At 44.4% G+C, this 14,466-nt stretch overlaps 1 long non-coding RNA gene across 1 annotated transcript in view; it reads left to right on the forward strand.

The window, feature by feature from the left end:
* Window positions 1-14,457, forward strand: part of LOC134356126 (uncharacterized) — a 58,853-nt gene extending 44,396 nt beyond the window's left edge. The window contains exon 5 of the long non-coding RNA XR_010020286.1: window positions 13,955-14,457. This is a non-coding gene — a long non-coding RNA (uncharacterized LOC134356126). The remainder of the gene's footprint in view (window positions 1-13,954) is intronic.
* Window positions 14,458-14,466: the final 9 nt, after the last annotated feature.

Consider the following 14,466-nt stretch of genomic DNA (forward strand, 5'->3'; position numbering starts at 1 on the left):
TATTAACCAATTTATATTTTATCGCTGTTCACACAATGACAGGAAATGGCTTCCATTTAAATACCATTTCCCATATTCTCTATAAAAACCTTTAAGGCCACTTAAGGGCCAAAGTTACATTTTGTTATTTGGGACAGCGTGGTAGCTATTTGCCAAATGGTAATCTTCTCCAAACACTATCAAGTGAATGGCAGGACCTTAAGTGGTGCTGCTGCTCAGAATACCTCTGCCCATCCTTAAATTTTGTGATGATAATTGAGCTTTGGCATTATGGTTTCCTCAGAATGAGCACACCTCTGGGATTACAGCACTTCCTCGTGACTGCACTGGAGTGTCTGCAGGTGTTGTGTGCTCCATTCACTGGAGTGAGGCTTGAACCCACACTCAGATGTTGATGCAATAGCATTAGTCAGTGATCCGAGTCTGACACACCGTGAGCCTCTGGAACTGAAAAGCAAAACAAAACGTAGATGCTGGAAGTCAGGATCTAAAACAGAAAACACTGGAAGCAGTGAATGTTTCAGGCAGCATCATAGATAGAGAAACCAAGTTAAAGCTCTGGTTGAAGGACCTTTCGTGTTCCAGATAAAGGTGAGAGGGGACTGAGACAAGGCCCATTCCATGTGCAGGTTCCTGTTACACAACTTGTTCAAAGTGAGAAGGAGTACAGGTCAAGTGAAGGTGGAGGAAGGGAACAGCTGGGCAAGCAGCGAAGGGTTCGCAGGTCACACTGATGTGGAGCAAAGCTGCAGAGGGATCGTATATCCATGGCGAAAGTGGGCCACCTGGAACCAGGACACTGGAAATGGTGAGGAATTGAAGAAAGAGACAAAGGGGTCACACTTGTAAGTGAGAAAGGGGGTGACAAGGGTCAGGAGGTGGGATGGTCAAGGGTCAAGGATCAGTTTTATTCACCATATACATTTACATTCCCAGTACATGTATTAGGAATTTGCTGTGATGTGTGGCCGTGACATGCAACACAAAAACAAACTGAGGCCTCCGGCGGTCAGAGTCGACCATGGATTTTGTGTCCTGGCTGTCTGGATACGCAAGTCTGGGCCGTACGATATGAAGAGCAAGCTGTTGCCCAGGTAGCAAGCTCCCCCTCTCCACACATCTGACAAACCCAGAGGAACAGCAGAGACCAATACAGTCTGGTACCAGCAGCGTCTCAGGAGCTGCCAGTCAGCATTGAATTCAATGTGGGACTGCCTTAGGGACTCCAGCTCCAGATTTTTCCCTTGGGGTTTACTCCCGAAGCCTTCCCCATGAGTGGGTACAGCTGCAAGGCAGCAGAGGTTTGAGATCAGAGTTTTCCTTCTCCTACCCAAGCTGCAAACCATGACAGCTGAGCCCCATCTGCCCGAAGCAGCCGGTTTCAAGGTGCCAGTAATCCACCTTTGCCCCTTCTGTCAGTAGAAACGGTTCCGCCAGGCTCTGTCGCTAAGCCACACGTAAAGGCCAGGAGCTGGGCTTGCTTGACAGAGGCTGTTTGAGGCGCACACCACTGAGAGCATTCAACAGGTAGTGGGAGCTTGTCCTCATTACCACCCCCAGTTGTTATTGCTTTAAGGAACCACAAAAGCAATGACACTCAACACTTATAAGAATAAAGAATTATATACAACTAAACTGTGAGGTTAAAGTACAGAAATGGAATAAAATGTACATAAATACCAGCACGTATTCACAATGTAAACATCATTTTAAAAAGTGGTCTCAAGTGTTCGCACAGTAGTACATTTCCTGAGGTAATAGAGAGAGAAGTGCAGGAGTGGCTAACTACAAAGGTGGTGAAGATGAATAGAATTGAGGCAGGAGAAAAGAAATTCTGTGTGCCAAGAACCAGCTGAAGTGATAGGTTTAGTCGTGTTGTGAAGTTAAAGTTCGGCTGTGGTGAACGGGGAGCCCAGAGTGCAGAGGATCGAGTGTGAAAATCAGAGAGGGGAGTGAATTCAGAATTCTAGGAGCACCGAACTTTCAGGGTCCAGAGGGTACAGAGAAAGGGAGAAGCCTGGTTTTGGACCATCAACAAAAAAAATAGAATTTTAAAATGGAGACACAGCGTAGATCACAGGCAAGAGCTAATGGTGTTTTGTGTAAGCATGGGTACAGGCAACAGGCTTTTCATAGGGTGCAGGTTGTGGAAGGTGTCAACTAACCAGACTAGCAATTCCTGAATCCCCAGCAGGCAGGTGGAAAGGCTGGTATCTGTCGGGAGGCATTTGGCTCTAGCTGAAGAGAAACCTGAACATTGTGAGCTGCCTAAGGTCGCTCGGAACCAGGGAACAGTCTAAGGCCGAGGCACAGCTGATGGCGGTGGGCAAGGGCAATAGCCTCTTTCTTCACAGTATTTGATTGGAGGGGTGACTAAAAGGACATCCTTTTAGAACGGAGGTGAGGAGGATTTCATTGCCGCAGGCAGCTGTGGAGGCCAAATCATTGGGTATATTTAAGGCAGAGGTTGATAGATTCTTGATCAGTCAGGGCATAAAGGGACACGGGGAGAAGGCAGGAGATTGGGGCTGAGAGAAAAATGGACCAGCCACGCTGAAATGGCGGAGCAGACTCGATGGGCTAAATTGTCTAATTCAGCTCCGATATCTTATGGTCAAACCTTGACTTTTATCCATGGCTATAAACCAGTTAGTTTCAGCTGTCAATAAACTCCGGTTTAAATTCCCCTGTGTTACAAAAACTCAGCCAGTCCTGGAACCCCCGCCATTGAGAAGCACGAGTGAAGGACTGCGCTGCGTATGTAATATTTCAGTAATATTTGAGTAATATTGTAAGATCAAGCATTGTTTACACAATTCGTTCCGGATTAAGAAGTACGTGAAGAGTTTACATCATCACCACTTCACGTCATTCGTGCGTGCATCGCTGAAGAAAATGAACCAAGTATCCGCCGGATCCTGTGTTTTCTTCCGAATAGTTTCTGGAGTTACAAAACATTATAGACTGAATTCAGCTTAATGCTCTCCTCGGTTGTCCAATTAGCCAAGAAACATAGTCCAAGTTCCAAGACTGCTCCAGATCCCGTCTCTCTCTCTCTCAAATTCAAGTACATACACATTCGTGGGAAAGGCATCCCTCAAACAGCATCAGATCCCGAGTTACAATTATTTTGTTCTTCTTTATACCTGTGTACAGGAAATGACATTTAACAATCTCGAATGTAAAACAGTGCTCTCCGGGTTCAGTCGGCGTGTTTTGTTTGGTTTACTGCGTGCTTTAAGCCTACTGACCAGCAGGTAGTGCAATGTCACTGCAGTATCGCCCGCCGGGCGCCTGCTCCCCAGCAGAACTTCCCCTTCTTTGCTTCTGAGCCTTTTACAGATGAGAGTTTCGGGAACTGCTGCAGAGTGGCGAGTTCACCGGCAGCAGAAATTGAAATGTATGGAGGAACACCCTGCCCACGTCAGGGGGCTCCGACACCAGTTCAGGTCGCATCGTGCCCAGATCCAGAGCAAACGCACAAAATGCTGAAGGAGCTCAGTGGCTCTGACAGCATCTATGGAGTCGGTGGCTGGTGCCGAGAGCCTCCATCAGGGCTGGAAAGGAAGAGGGAAGAAGCCAGAGTAAGAAGATGGCAGGAGGGGAAGGAGCGCAAGCCAGCACAGTCTGGTGACCAGGCCGAAGGGCCAAAACGTCGACCGTCCATTTCGCTCCACAGCTGCTGCCCGACCAGCTCAGTTTCCCCAGGGTGTCTGGCATCGTGTTTGGTTGTTGCCTCTCGGAACTATCTTAAAGCAACATACAACAGCGAACAAACTCCAGTGCCCCAGTCCCCAATCTTAATGATATTTTTATTCACTGTGATTTGGGTGTCACAGACAAGGCAAGCCATGGTTGCCACTCTAACTGCCGCCTGGCAGCTGGAAGTGACTAGCTCCCTTATCAAACCATTATGTTCCTTCACCAGAGGGGGGAGGGGTTCCAGGATTGAGGTCCCGAGCCAGTGAAGGAATGGTGACATATCTCCAGATCAATCTGGTGTGTGACAGGGTGGAGAATATGCAGGCCCCGCATATGCTGCCTTTGTCTTTATGGTTTGGGGAGGAGCTGTCCAGGAAGCTTGTCAGTGGACAGAATTAGCCACATTATTCCATGGTGGAGAGCAACCATTAGGATATGAGTTGTGGTATCAGCCCTTTTGTCTTCATCGGATAATCATTGAACGCAAGAGCTGGGACATCTTGTTACAGCTGTACAAGACTTTGTGAGATTGCATTTGGACTATTTTGTGCAGTTCTGGTCACCATCCTGTGGGAAGCACAGTAAAGATTCACTAGGGTGTTGCCTGGACTGGAAGGTTTGTGTTAAGTGGAGAGGTTGGATAAGCTGGTAGTGTTTTCTATGGGTTGAAGGAGGCCGAGAGATGACATTGATGAAGGGTCTTGGCCCAAAACATCGACTGTTTATTCCTCTCCTTAGATACTGTCTGACCTGCAGAGGTCCACCAGGACTGTGTGGCTAAGGTGGATGGTCATAGTCTTTCTCCCAGGGTAGGGGAGTCCAAACCTGGAGGAAAGAGGTTTAAGATGAAAGAGGAAAGATTTGAAAGTTACCAGGAGGCAGATTTTTCACACAGAGGGTGGCTGGTAGATGGAACAAGCTGCCAGATGAAGCTGTAGAGGTGGCGACTATCACAGTATTCAAAAGATGTGGATATAGCTAAATGCAGGCAAATGGGATGAACTCAGGTAGGCACCTTGGTCAGCGAGGCAGAGCTGGGTCGAAGAGCTTTTTACTGTGCCTATGGGTCCATGAGGTCAAGCTGATTGATACATGTTGGAGCCATCCTGGCAAATGGAATTTACCCCATTTTATTTATTAATTTTCCAGGCTGTAGTATCAATAGCAGGGCCAGCATTTATCGTTCATCCCCAGCGGCACTGAGGAGGCGGTGGTAAGGGCAGCCCACTGATTTACCAGCGAAGGAGTTCTCGGATTTGGATGCAGTGATGATGAGGGGAAAGTTTAAAAGGGGCCAAGTGTAGGATGAGCAGCTGATGGTTGCTTTGCACTCACTGGGCTGAAATGCACGTTTCCTTACTATAACTCCCCTTCTGAGCATTCCTGGCTAATTCCTTACTCGGACCTTCGTTCTGTCTGTGTCCACCCACAACAGGCCATGCAGAAACTGCTATTGGTGTCGACATCACTCGGGCTGTGATCAAGGGATCCCTGGCAGCTTTGGTGTGAGGATGGTTCCTACTGGGCCGTGAAGCACAGGCTCCAGCTGGAAACGTGTTCAGCCCTGGCTACAGCAGACTTGGACAGCACAGGGGCTGAGAAATCAAAGGTTGGACCATTGGCAACACCTAACAAACAAATACAATGATGTTTCATTGGCAGAGATCCTGTTGAAGTTGTTGGAGACACCATTTCATGGGCAGGAGTCAGAAGGCAAGAGAGGAGGTTTATCCCCAGAGATGTGGCCCTTTGTGAATTATCCTGGGTAACATGATTGTCTAAGAACTATGAGATTTGAACCCCTGTTGACAGAATCCTGATGACTGAATACAAGAACTTCTCAAACCAGGTGTTGATGGAGTGACGCGGCTCCTTGGGTTCACGAGGCAAAGCTAAGTGGAGGAAACGTTCAATGACCACAAATGGAGTGTGGCCCTTGGGAAGTCTGCAATCCTGAGGAGCATTCTAAACACAAGGTATTCTGCAGATGCTGGAAATCTTCAGCATACAAACAAAATGCTGAAGGATCTCAGCAATTCAGGCAGCATCTATGGATGGGGATTAGCAGTCAATGTTTCTCCTTTCCTTTACTCCACTGTGCTCTTCTATCACATATCTTCTTATTCATTCCTTCCCCTCTTCCTCATATCACCTCCCAGCTTCTTAATTCGTCCCCCCACCCCCACTCACCTAGTCTCCGGCCTCACTTAACACCTGCCAGCTTGTGCTCCTTCCCCTCTCCCACCCCACCCCCACCCCCAATCTTCTTATTCTGGCTTTGTTCTCTTCCTTTCCCGTTCTGAAGAAGGGTCTCAGCACAAAATGTCAACTGTCCATTCACCTCCATAGATGCTGCATCCCTCCACAATTCTAACAGGTGTTACACTGCAGGTGGTATCAGTTAGTCTGCAGCCTGCCAGGCAAACATTTAGACTGGGCTTGTTTATATGTAAATGAAGATGCTGTATCAACTTTCACAGGCAAAGCAATTCTCACAATTCGCTCTCAAAGACACTGAGGTTTAACTTCGTAGTCCATTTGAAGTAGCATTCCCAGGCATATGCTTCTCATCAGGCTCACCAGGAAATATTTTGAAAGTTCGAAGTTCAAAATACCTTCATTATCAAAGAGTGTGTACCAGACCCAGCCTTGAGATCCATCTTCTTTCAGCGAAAACAAAGAAACACAATAGATTTCACAAGAAAACCCACACCACAAAGAGAGTCATACATCCAAGGTGCGAAAAAGAAAGAACAAATCATGCAAACAATAATAAAAATCCACAGAACAAGTACCACAGAATCTCCAAAAGTAAGGCCTCAGCCACATAGCCAGTTCAGCGCTGCAGGCCGATGGTTGCCAGGCAACAGCCGCTGAACCAGGTGCAGTGCTGAGGTGTGTAACACCTCCCGGAGCAGTGAGCTGAAAACTTGTTTGCCCTCCGTTCTCGGCCTTGGCACATGTTTCTTACAATGTCCTCTTCAAGCCGAATTATTTGCCACAGGTTAGCAGTGGTCAACGAAACCAGTTTGGCTGGATGTATGCCTCACAGGAGTTGGGTTATACCTGTAGAATTGAATAAGCATTCCTGATCAAAGAAAGAATTCAAGAACATTGGACAGTCTCCAAAAATAATCTTTGTTAATTAAAAAAACAATAGTGAACAAGAGAGAATCTGCAGATGCTGGAAATCTGAGCAACACACACAAAATGCTGGAGGAACTCAGCAGGCCAGGCAGCATCTAGAAAAAGAGTACAGTCTAAAGAAGCACCTCTATATGACCTTGTTTTGAAGACCAACCCTGTTATAAATTGCACTGTGTCACAACAATCATTTGAAGTATTTTACCTGTAGTAACCATGACTAGCTTGGTTCTATAAAATACTTCAACAGATACCTCTTACTTCCATACAAGAGATTCTGCAGATGGCAGAAATCCAGAGCAATACACACAAGATGCTGGAGGAATGTACAAGATCAGGCAGTGTCCCCTTTCATTTATATCTTTTCCATAAGACCATAACACCATGTAATGTCCTGGGAAAGGTGTCACTGCTAATGTCTTTCAATATTCGATTAGTTTCAATGAGATCTCCTCTCATTCTTCTAAACTCCAGTCAGTATGGGCTCAGAGCCATCTAATCCTCCTTGTATGTTAACATTTTCATTCCCAAAATAATTCTTGTGAATATCTTCTGGACTTTATCCAAAGCCAGCTCATCCTTTTTCAGAGAAGGGGCCCGAAACTGCTCTCAATACTCCAAGTGCAGTCTGGCAATGTTTTACAGAGCCTCAGCACTGGATCCTTGCTCTTATATTCTAGTCCTCTCGAAATGAATGCTAACATTGCATTTGTCTTCCTTACAACCTGCAAATTGGCCTTCAGGGAATCCTGTACAAGGACTCCAAAGTCCTTTTGCACATCTGATTTTTGAATTTTCTACCATTTGGAATATAGCCTATGCCTTAATTCCTTCTACCAAAGTGCATGACCATACACTTCCTAATATTAGATTCCATCTGACACTTCTTTGCCCATTCTCCCAATCTGTTTAAGTACTTCTGCACTCTCCCTGCTTTCTCAGTACTACCCCTGCCCTTCCACATATTAGGAGAGGCTGATGACAGGGCAAAATTGCAGTCAACAGGATGAGTTGCAACGTAAAAGGTGGACGAAATGGAAAAGGGTGAATACAGGACTGAAGCTGTTATATTTGACTGTGTGCAGCACATAGAACAGGGTTGATGAACTTGTAGCACAGTTACAGACTGGCATGTATGATGTTGTGGGCATCACTGAACCATGGCTGAAAGAAGATTATAGCTGGGAGATTAATGTCCAAGGATACACATTGTATCGAAAGGACAAGCAGGAAGGCAAAGGGGATGGCATTGCTCTGCTGGAAAAAAATGAGGTCAAGTCATTAGAGAGAGGTGACTTAGGACTGGAAGGTGTTGAATCATTTTGGAGAGAGTGAAGGAACTGCAAGGGTCAAAAAACACTGATGGGAGTTACGTACAGACCCTCAAACAGTAGTAAGGATGTGGTCTACAAATGACAATGGGAGATAGAAAATGCATGCCAAAAGGGAAATTTTACAATAGTCATGGGGGATTTCAATATGCAGGTAGATTGGGAAGATCAAGTTGCTGGGGGATTCCAGGAGGGGGTTTTCTAGAATGCCTACCAGATGGCTTTTTAGAGTGGTTCATGAGCCCACTACTTTGGACTGGGTGTTGAGCAATGAATCCAAATTGATTAGAGAGCTTAAGGTAAAAGAACCCTTAGGGGAAAGTGATCATGATATGATCATATTCACCCTGAAATTAGAGAAGGAGAAGTTGAAGTCAGAGGTATCAGTATTACAGTGGAGTAAAGGGAATTACAGAGGCATAAGAGAGGAGTTGGCCAGAATTGGAAAAGAACACTGGCAGGGATGATGGCAGAGCAGCAATGGCTGGAATTTCTGGAAGCAATTGGGATATACATCCCAAAAATGAAGAAGTATTCCAAAGGCAAAATTACACAACCATGACTAACAAGAGAAGTTAAAGCCAACACAAAGGCCAAAGAAAAGGCATAAAATAAAGCAAAAGTTAGTTGAAAGTTAGATGACTGGGAGGCTTTCAAATACCAACAGAAGGCAACTAAATAAGCAATTAGGTAAAGATGGAATATGAAAGTAAGCTAGCCAATGCTATTAAAAATATATCAAAAATTACTTCAGGTATATAAAGTGTAAAAGAGAGGTGAGCATGGATACCAGACTGCTGGAAAACGATGCTGGAGAGGTAGTAATGGGGAACAAGGAAATAGCGGACAAACTGAATGACTATCTTCACTGTGGAAGGTACCAGCAGTGTGGTGGAAGTTCCAAGTGTCAGGGATCATGAAGTGTGTGAAGTTACCATTACTGGAGAGGAGGCTCTTGGGAAGCTGAAAGGTCTGAAAGTAGATAAGTCACCTGGACTGGATAGTGTACACCCCAGGGTTCTGAAAGAGGTGGCTGAGAAGATTGTGGAGGTATAAGTCATGATCTTTCAAGAATCACTAGTTTCTGGAATGGTTCCAGAAGACTGTAAAAATCCAAATGTCACCCCACTCTTCAAGGAGGGAAAGGGGCAAAAGAGAGGAAATCATAGACCAGTTAGTTTGAACTCAGTGGTTGGGAAGATGTTGGTGTCAATTGTTAAGGATGTTGTTTTGGGGTACTTGGATGCACATGATAAAATAGGCCACAGTCAGCATGGTTTCACTCAAGGGAAAATCTTGCATGACAAATCTGTTGGAATTGTTTAAAGAAATAACAAGCAGGATCAACAAAGGAGAATCAGTTGATGTTGTGTATTTTGATTTTCAAAAGGCCTTTGACAAGGTACCACACATGAGGTTGCTTAACAAGCTACAAACCCATGGAATTACAGGGAAGATTCTAACATAGATAAAGCAATGGCTGATTAGCAGGAGGTAAAGTGTGGGAATAAAGTGAGCTTTTTCTGGTTGGCTGCTGGTGAATAATAGTGTTCCACAGGGGTCTGTGTTGGGACCAATTCTTTTTACATTATATATTAATGATTTGGATGTAGGAATTGATGGCTTTTTTGCAAAGTTTGCAGACGATATGAAGATAAGTGGAGGGCAGGTAGTTTTGAGGAAGTAGAGAGGCTACAGAAAGACATACAGATTAGGAGAATGGGCACAGAAGTGGCAGATACAGTGTCAGGAAGTGTATGGTCATGCATTTTGGTCAAAGAAATGAAAGGGTTGACTATTTTCTAAATGAATAGAAAATACAAAAATTGAGACACAAAGGGACTTGGGAGTCCTTGTGCAGGATTCCCTAAACGTTAATTTGCAGGTCAAGTCTGTGGTGAACAAGGCAAATGCGATGTTAAACGTTCATTTCAAGAGGACTACAATATAAAAGCAAGGATGTAATGCTGAGACTTTATAAAGAACTGGTAAGGCCTCACCTGGAGTATTGTGAGAAGTTTTGGGACCCTTACCTTAGGGAGGATGTGCTGAAACTAGAGAAGGTTCAAAGGAGTTTCACAAAAATGATTCCAGGTTTGAATGGCTTGTCATATGAAGAATGTCTGATAGCTCTGGAATTCCAAAGGATGAAGGGTGACCTCATTGAAACCTACTGAGTGGTGAAAGGTTTTGTTAGAGTGGATGTGGAGGGGATGTTTCCTATGGTGGGAAGGTCTAAGACCAAAGCCTCAGGGGCATCCTTTTAGAATGAAAATGAGGAGGAATTTCTTTAGCCAAAGTGTGGTGAATCTGTGAAATTCTTTGCCACAGACAGCTATGGAGGTCAAGTCCTCATATATATTTAAGGCAGAGGTTGATGGATTCTTGATTGGTCAGAGCATATGGGGAGAAGGCAGGAGATAGTGGCTGAGAGGAAAATCACATCAGCCATGATGAAATGGTGGAGCAGACTTGATGAGCCAATTGTCCTAATTCTGCCCCTATGGCCTTATATCATCAGCAAACGTAGCCATAAAGCCATCAAATCCATCATCCAAATCATTGACATATAATGTGAAAAAAGCAGTCCCAATACTGACCTCTGCAGCACACCACTAATCATCAGTAACTAACCAGAATGGGCACATTTTATTCCTGCTCATTGTCTCCTGCCAGTCAGCCAATCTGCTATCCATGCTAGTATATTTCCTGTAATACTATGGGCTCCTATCGTGTTAAGTAGCCTCATGTGAGGTACCTTGTCAAAGGGCTTCTGAAAATCCAAGTAAATAACATCCACTGACTCACATTTGCTTATCCTGCCTGTTGTTTCCTCAAGGAATTGCAATAGATTTAACAGGAAAGATTTCCCCTTCAGGAAACTATGCTGGCTTTGGCCTACCTTATCATGTGCCTGCAAGTACCCCAAAACATCACCCTTAATAATGGACTCCAGCATCTTCTCAACCACTAAAGTCAGGCTAATTGGCTAATAATTTCCTTCCTTCTACTTTTCACCCTTCTTAAAGAGTGGAGTGGCGTTTGCAATTTTTCTAGAACCATGCCAGAATTTAGTGATTAGTGAAAGATCCCTCCACAATCTCTTCAGCTAACTCCCTCAGAACACTGGGGTGTCGTCCATCTGGTCTAGGTGGATTATCTACCTTCAGACCTTTTAGCTTCCCAAGCACCTTCTCCTTTTTAATCACAAAATACTCACTTCCATTCCTTGACACTATCAAATTTCTAGCTGACTGCTAGTGTCTTCCACAGTGAAGAGTGATGCAAAATGCTTAAGTTCATCTGCCATTTCTCTCTCACCCATTAGTACCTCTTGCACATTATTTTCCAGCAGTCCAATACCCACTCACACCTCCCTATAACTCTTTATATATTTGAAAAATGCTTCTGATACTTTTTTAAAAAATGACTGGCTAGCTTCCCTTTGTCTTTCATTATTTCTCTCCTTATAGCTTTTTTAGTTGCTTCCATTTGGTTTTTAAAAGACAGATAGACAGACAGACAGACAGACATACTTTATTGATCCCAAGGGAAATTGGGTTTTGTTACAGCTGCACCAACCAAGAATAGAGCATAAATATAGCAATACAAAAACCACAAACAATCAAACAATATGCAAACTATGCCAGATGGAAATAAGTCCAGGAGCAGCCTATTGGCTCAGGGTGTCTGACCCTCCACGGGAGGAGCTGCAAAGTTCAGTGGCCACAGGCAGGAACAACCTCCCATGATGCCCAGTGTTCTATCTCGGTGGAGTATGGTCAGAGTCCAACAGCAAAAAGTTCAATATCTGGGCTACAAACACATTCCTCGATCGTAATATGACCAGGATTGCACTATCCGTTGTTAACCAGAACAGCAAGCCCCCAACTCCTTTACGCTTACCGCTCTCAGTGCACTTCCAATCAGCCTGAACAGTCTGGAAGCCCTCCATGGAAAAGTTTTGGTCGGGTATGCCCTCGTGCAGCCATGTTTCAGTAAAACACATAACACTACTCTCTCTGACTCCTGGCTAGCGCTGTCAACTCATCCATTTTATTTCCCACCAAAATCCTCTTCTCCATAAGTCTCTGTTGTCTCGACCCGGTCCTCTTTCCTCTCCTTTGTGATCCCCCTCTGCATCCTTTGTGTGTTTTGCTCCAGATTTCAGCCAGGGTGTCCGCTGCTCTGTTCACTAAACCGGCCGGCATAAGCGCAATCAGCTGGTTCCTGGAAAAGCTTCCCAATCTTCAAGCTTCTCACTAGTTTTTGGTCTTACATCCCCTCTCTTTTCCTTTTATGCTGTCTTTGACTTTCTTTGTCAGCCATGGCTGCCTCATCCTCCCTTTAGAATACTTCTTCATCCTTGGGATATATTGATCCTGCGCCTTCCAAATTGCCCCAGAAATTCCAGCCATTGTTGCTCTACCATTATCCCTGCTAGTGTCCCCTTCCAATCAACTTTGGCCAGCTCCCCTCTCATACCTCTGTAATTCCCTTTACTCCACTGTAATTCTGATACCTCTATCTCTTCCCTCTCAAACTACTGGGTGAACCCCATCATGTTTTGATCACTGCGTCTTAAGGGTTCCTTCAGCTTTAGCTCTCTAATCAAAACTGGTTCATTACACATCACCCAATCCAGAACTGCCTTTCCCCTAGTGGGCTCAATGACAAGCTGCTCTAAAAAGCCATCTTGTAGGCGTTCTACGAATTCCCTCCAGCACCAACCTGATTTTCCCCAACTTACCTGCATTTTGAAATCCCCATTGCCCTTTTTAACATGCCTTTTGTATCTCCCATTGTAATTTGTATCCCACATCCTGGCTGCTCTTCAGATGTCTGTATATAATTCCCATAAGGGACTTTTTACCCTTGCAGTTTCTTAACTCTACCCACAACAATTCTTCATCTTCTGATCTGATGTCACTGCTTTCTATGGATTTGATTTCTTTTTTTTTAAAAAAGCAAGAGCCATCTTTGTCTGCCTGTCTGTTCAAAACAATATGTATCCTTGGATGCTAAGCTCCCAACTATGATCTTCTTTCAGCACGACTCAGTGATGCCCACCTCATACCTTCCAATTTCCACTGTGCTACGGGATCATCTGTATACTGTTGCATTCAAAATATAACACATTCAGCCCCGCATTCATCACCCTTTTCAATTTTGCCCTCATGCTACACTTCATTGCCCCTGCATCAGAAAGATTGCAGCCCACAGAAAAATTCCAAAAGGCCCCGAGCTCTTTTTAAACCTCGCACTGCCTCAACAAGTGACTTCTCACAATGATTGCAGCCCAGCAAAAATCGTTAAGAGGCCTATGTTTTCTATCCTACCTTCATAACTCTTGCACATACTGAAGGGATTATGCTCTGCAATCTTTAAAGGACTTGTTAATTTCTCTTATGCCTTACAGAGTATATTAATGGTATGAGCCAACTTCATCTTGATCACATTACGTGGGACAGACCAATCGCTAAAGTGTGAACAGAATATCTGGCAGTTAGTTTTTGTTCTGAAAAATAAGCATGACCAACTTCTGTCCAACATAGACATAATATTACTTGGAAGATTAAGGTTCTGGGGACAAAACATAATCATGATCCATTTAGCACATCTTTATTGAAGGAACTTGCTGAATTATGTTTCTGAGCTGGACATAAAACAAGACTTAAATTCTGACTACATTCTTCTGAATGAGCAAACTTCAGTCTATGTTGTAGATAAGAGATTCTTCAGTATCTGGTATTGAAGACCCGTGCTTTTACCTGCAGATCCAGCGTTCATACCTACTCCACTTCTACACAAGGATTTAGGAAAGCTTCTGTCAGCCACCACTGGAATGGGATCGAGTACTCTCAACTGGGATTCTCACCGTCTTACCGCAGCGGCACAGAGACACAGCTAAAAAGTTTGCTACGTCCTAGCACCAGAGACCTGGGTTTCCTCTCCTCCAAGTGCTCTGCTTCTCTGCCACACCCCAGTCATATGGGTTGGTTAATCGCCTAAATTGCCTCTAGTGTAAACCAGTGGGTAAAATCTGTGGGGCCGGAGGGGGGAGTTAGTAGGGATGTGAGAACAGAATCTGAGTAATTAGGTAGCTGATGTGGTTTGGAAGTATCGCTTTCTAAAGCACAGCAGGGATAATTGAGTGGGTGGGTATGAAGGTCAAAGTCAAATAAATAAGAATGCTTCTTTTAATTCTAGCTTATAAGTTTAAACTGAAAAGGCAGCAAGAGTTAAAGAGTTAAGAAAATAAAAGGGTTAAGAAACCAGTTTTATAACT

The sequence above is a fragment of the Mobula hypostoma genome, chromosome 14 (genome assembly GCF_963921235.1).
Source record: "Mobula hypostoma chromosome 14, sMobHyp1.1, whole genome shotgun sequence".
Lineage (NCBI taxonomy): Eukaryota > Metazoa > Chordata > Chondrichthyes > Myliobatiformes > Myliobatidae > Mobula > Mobula hypostoma.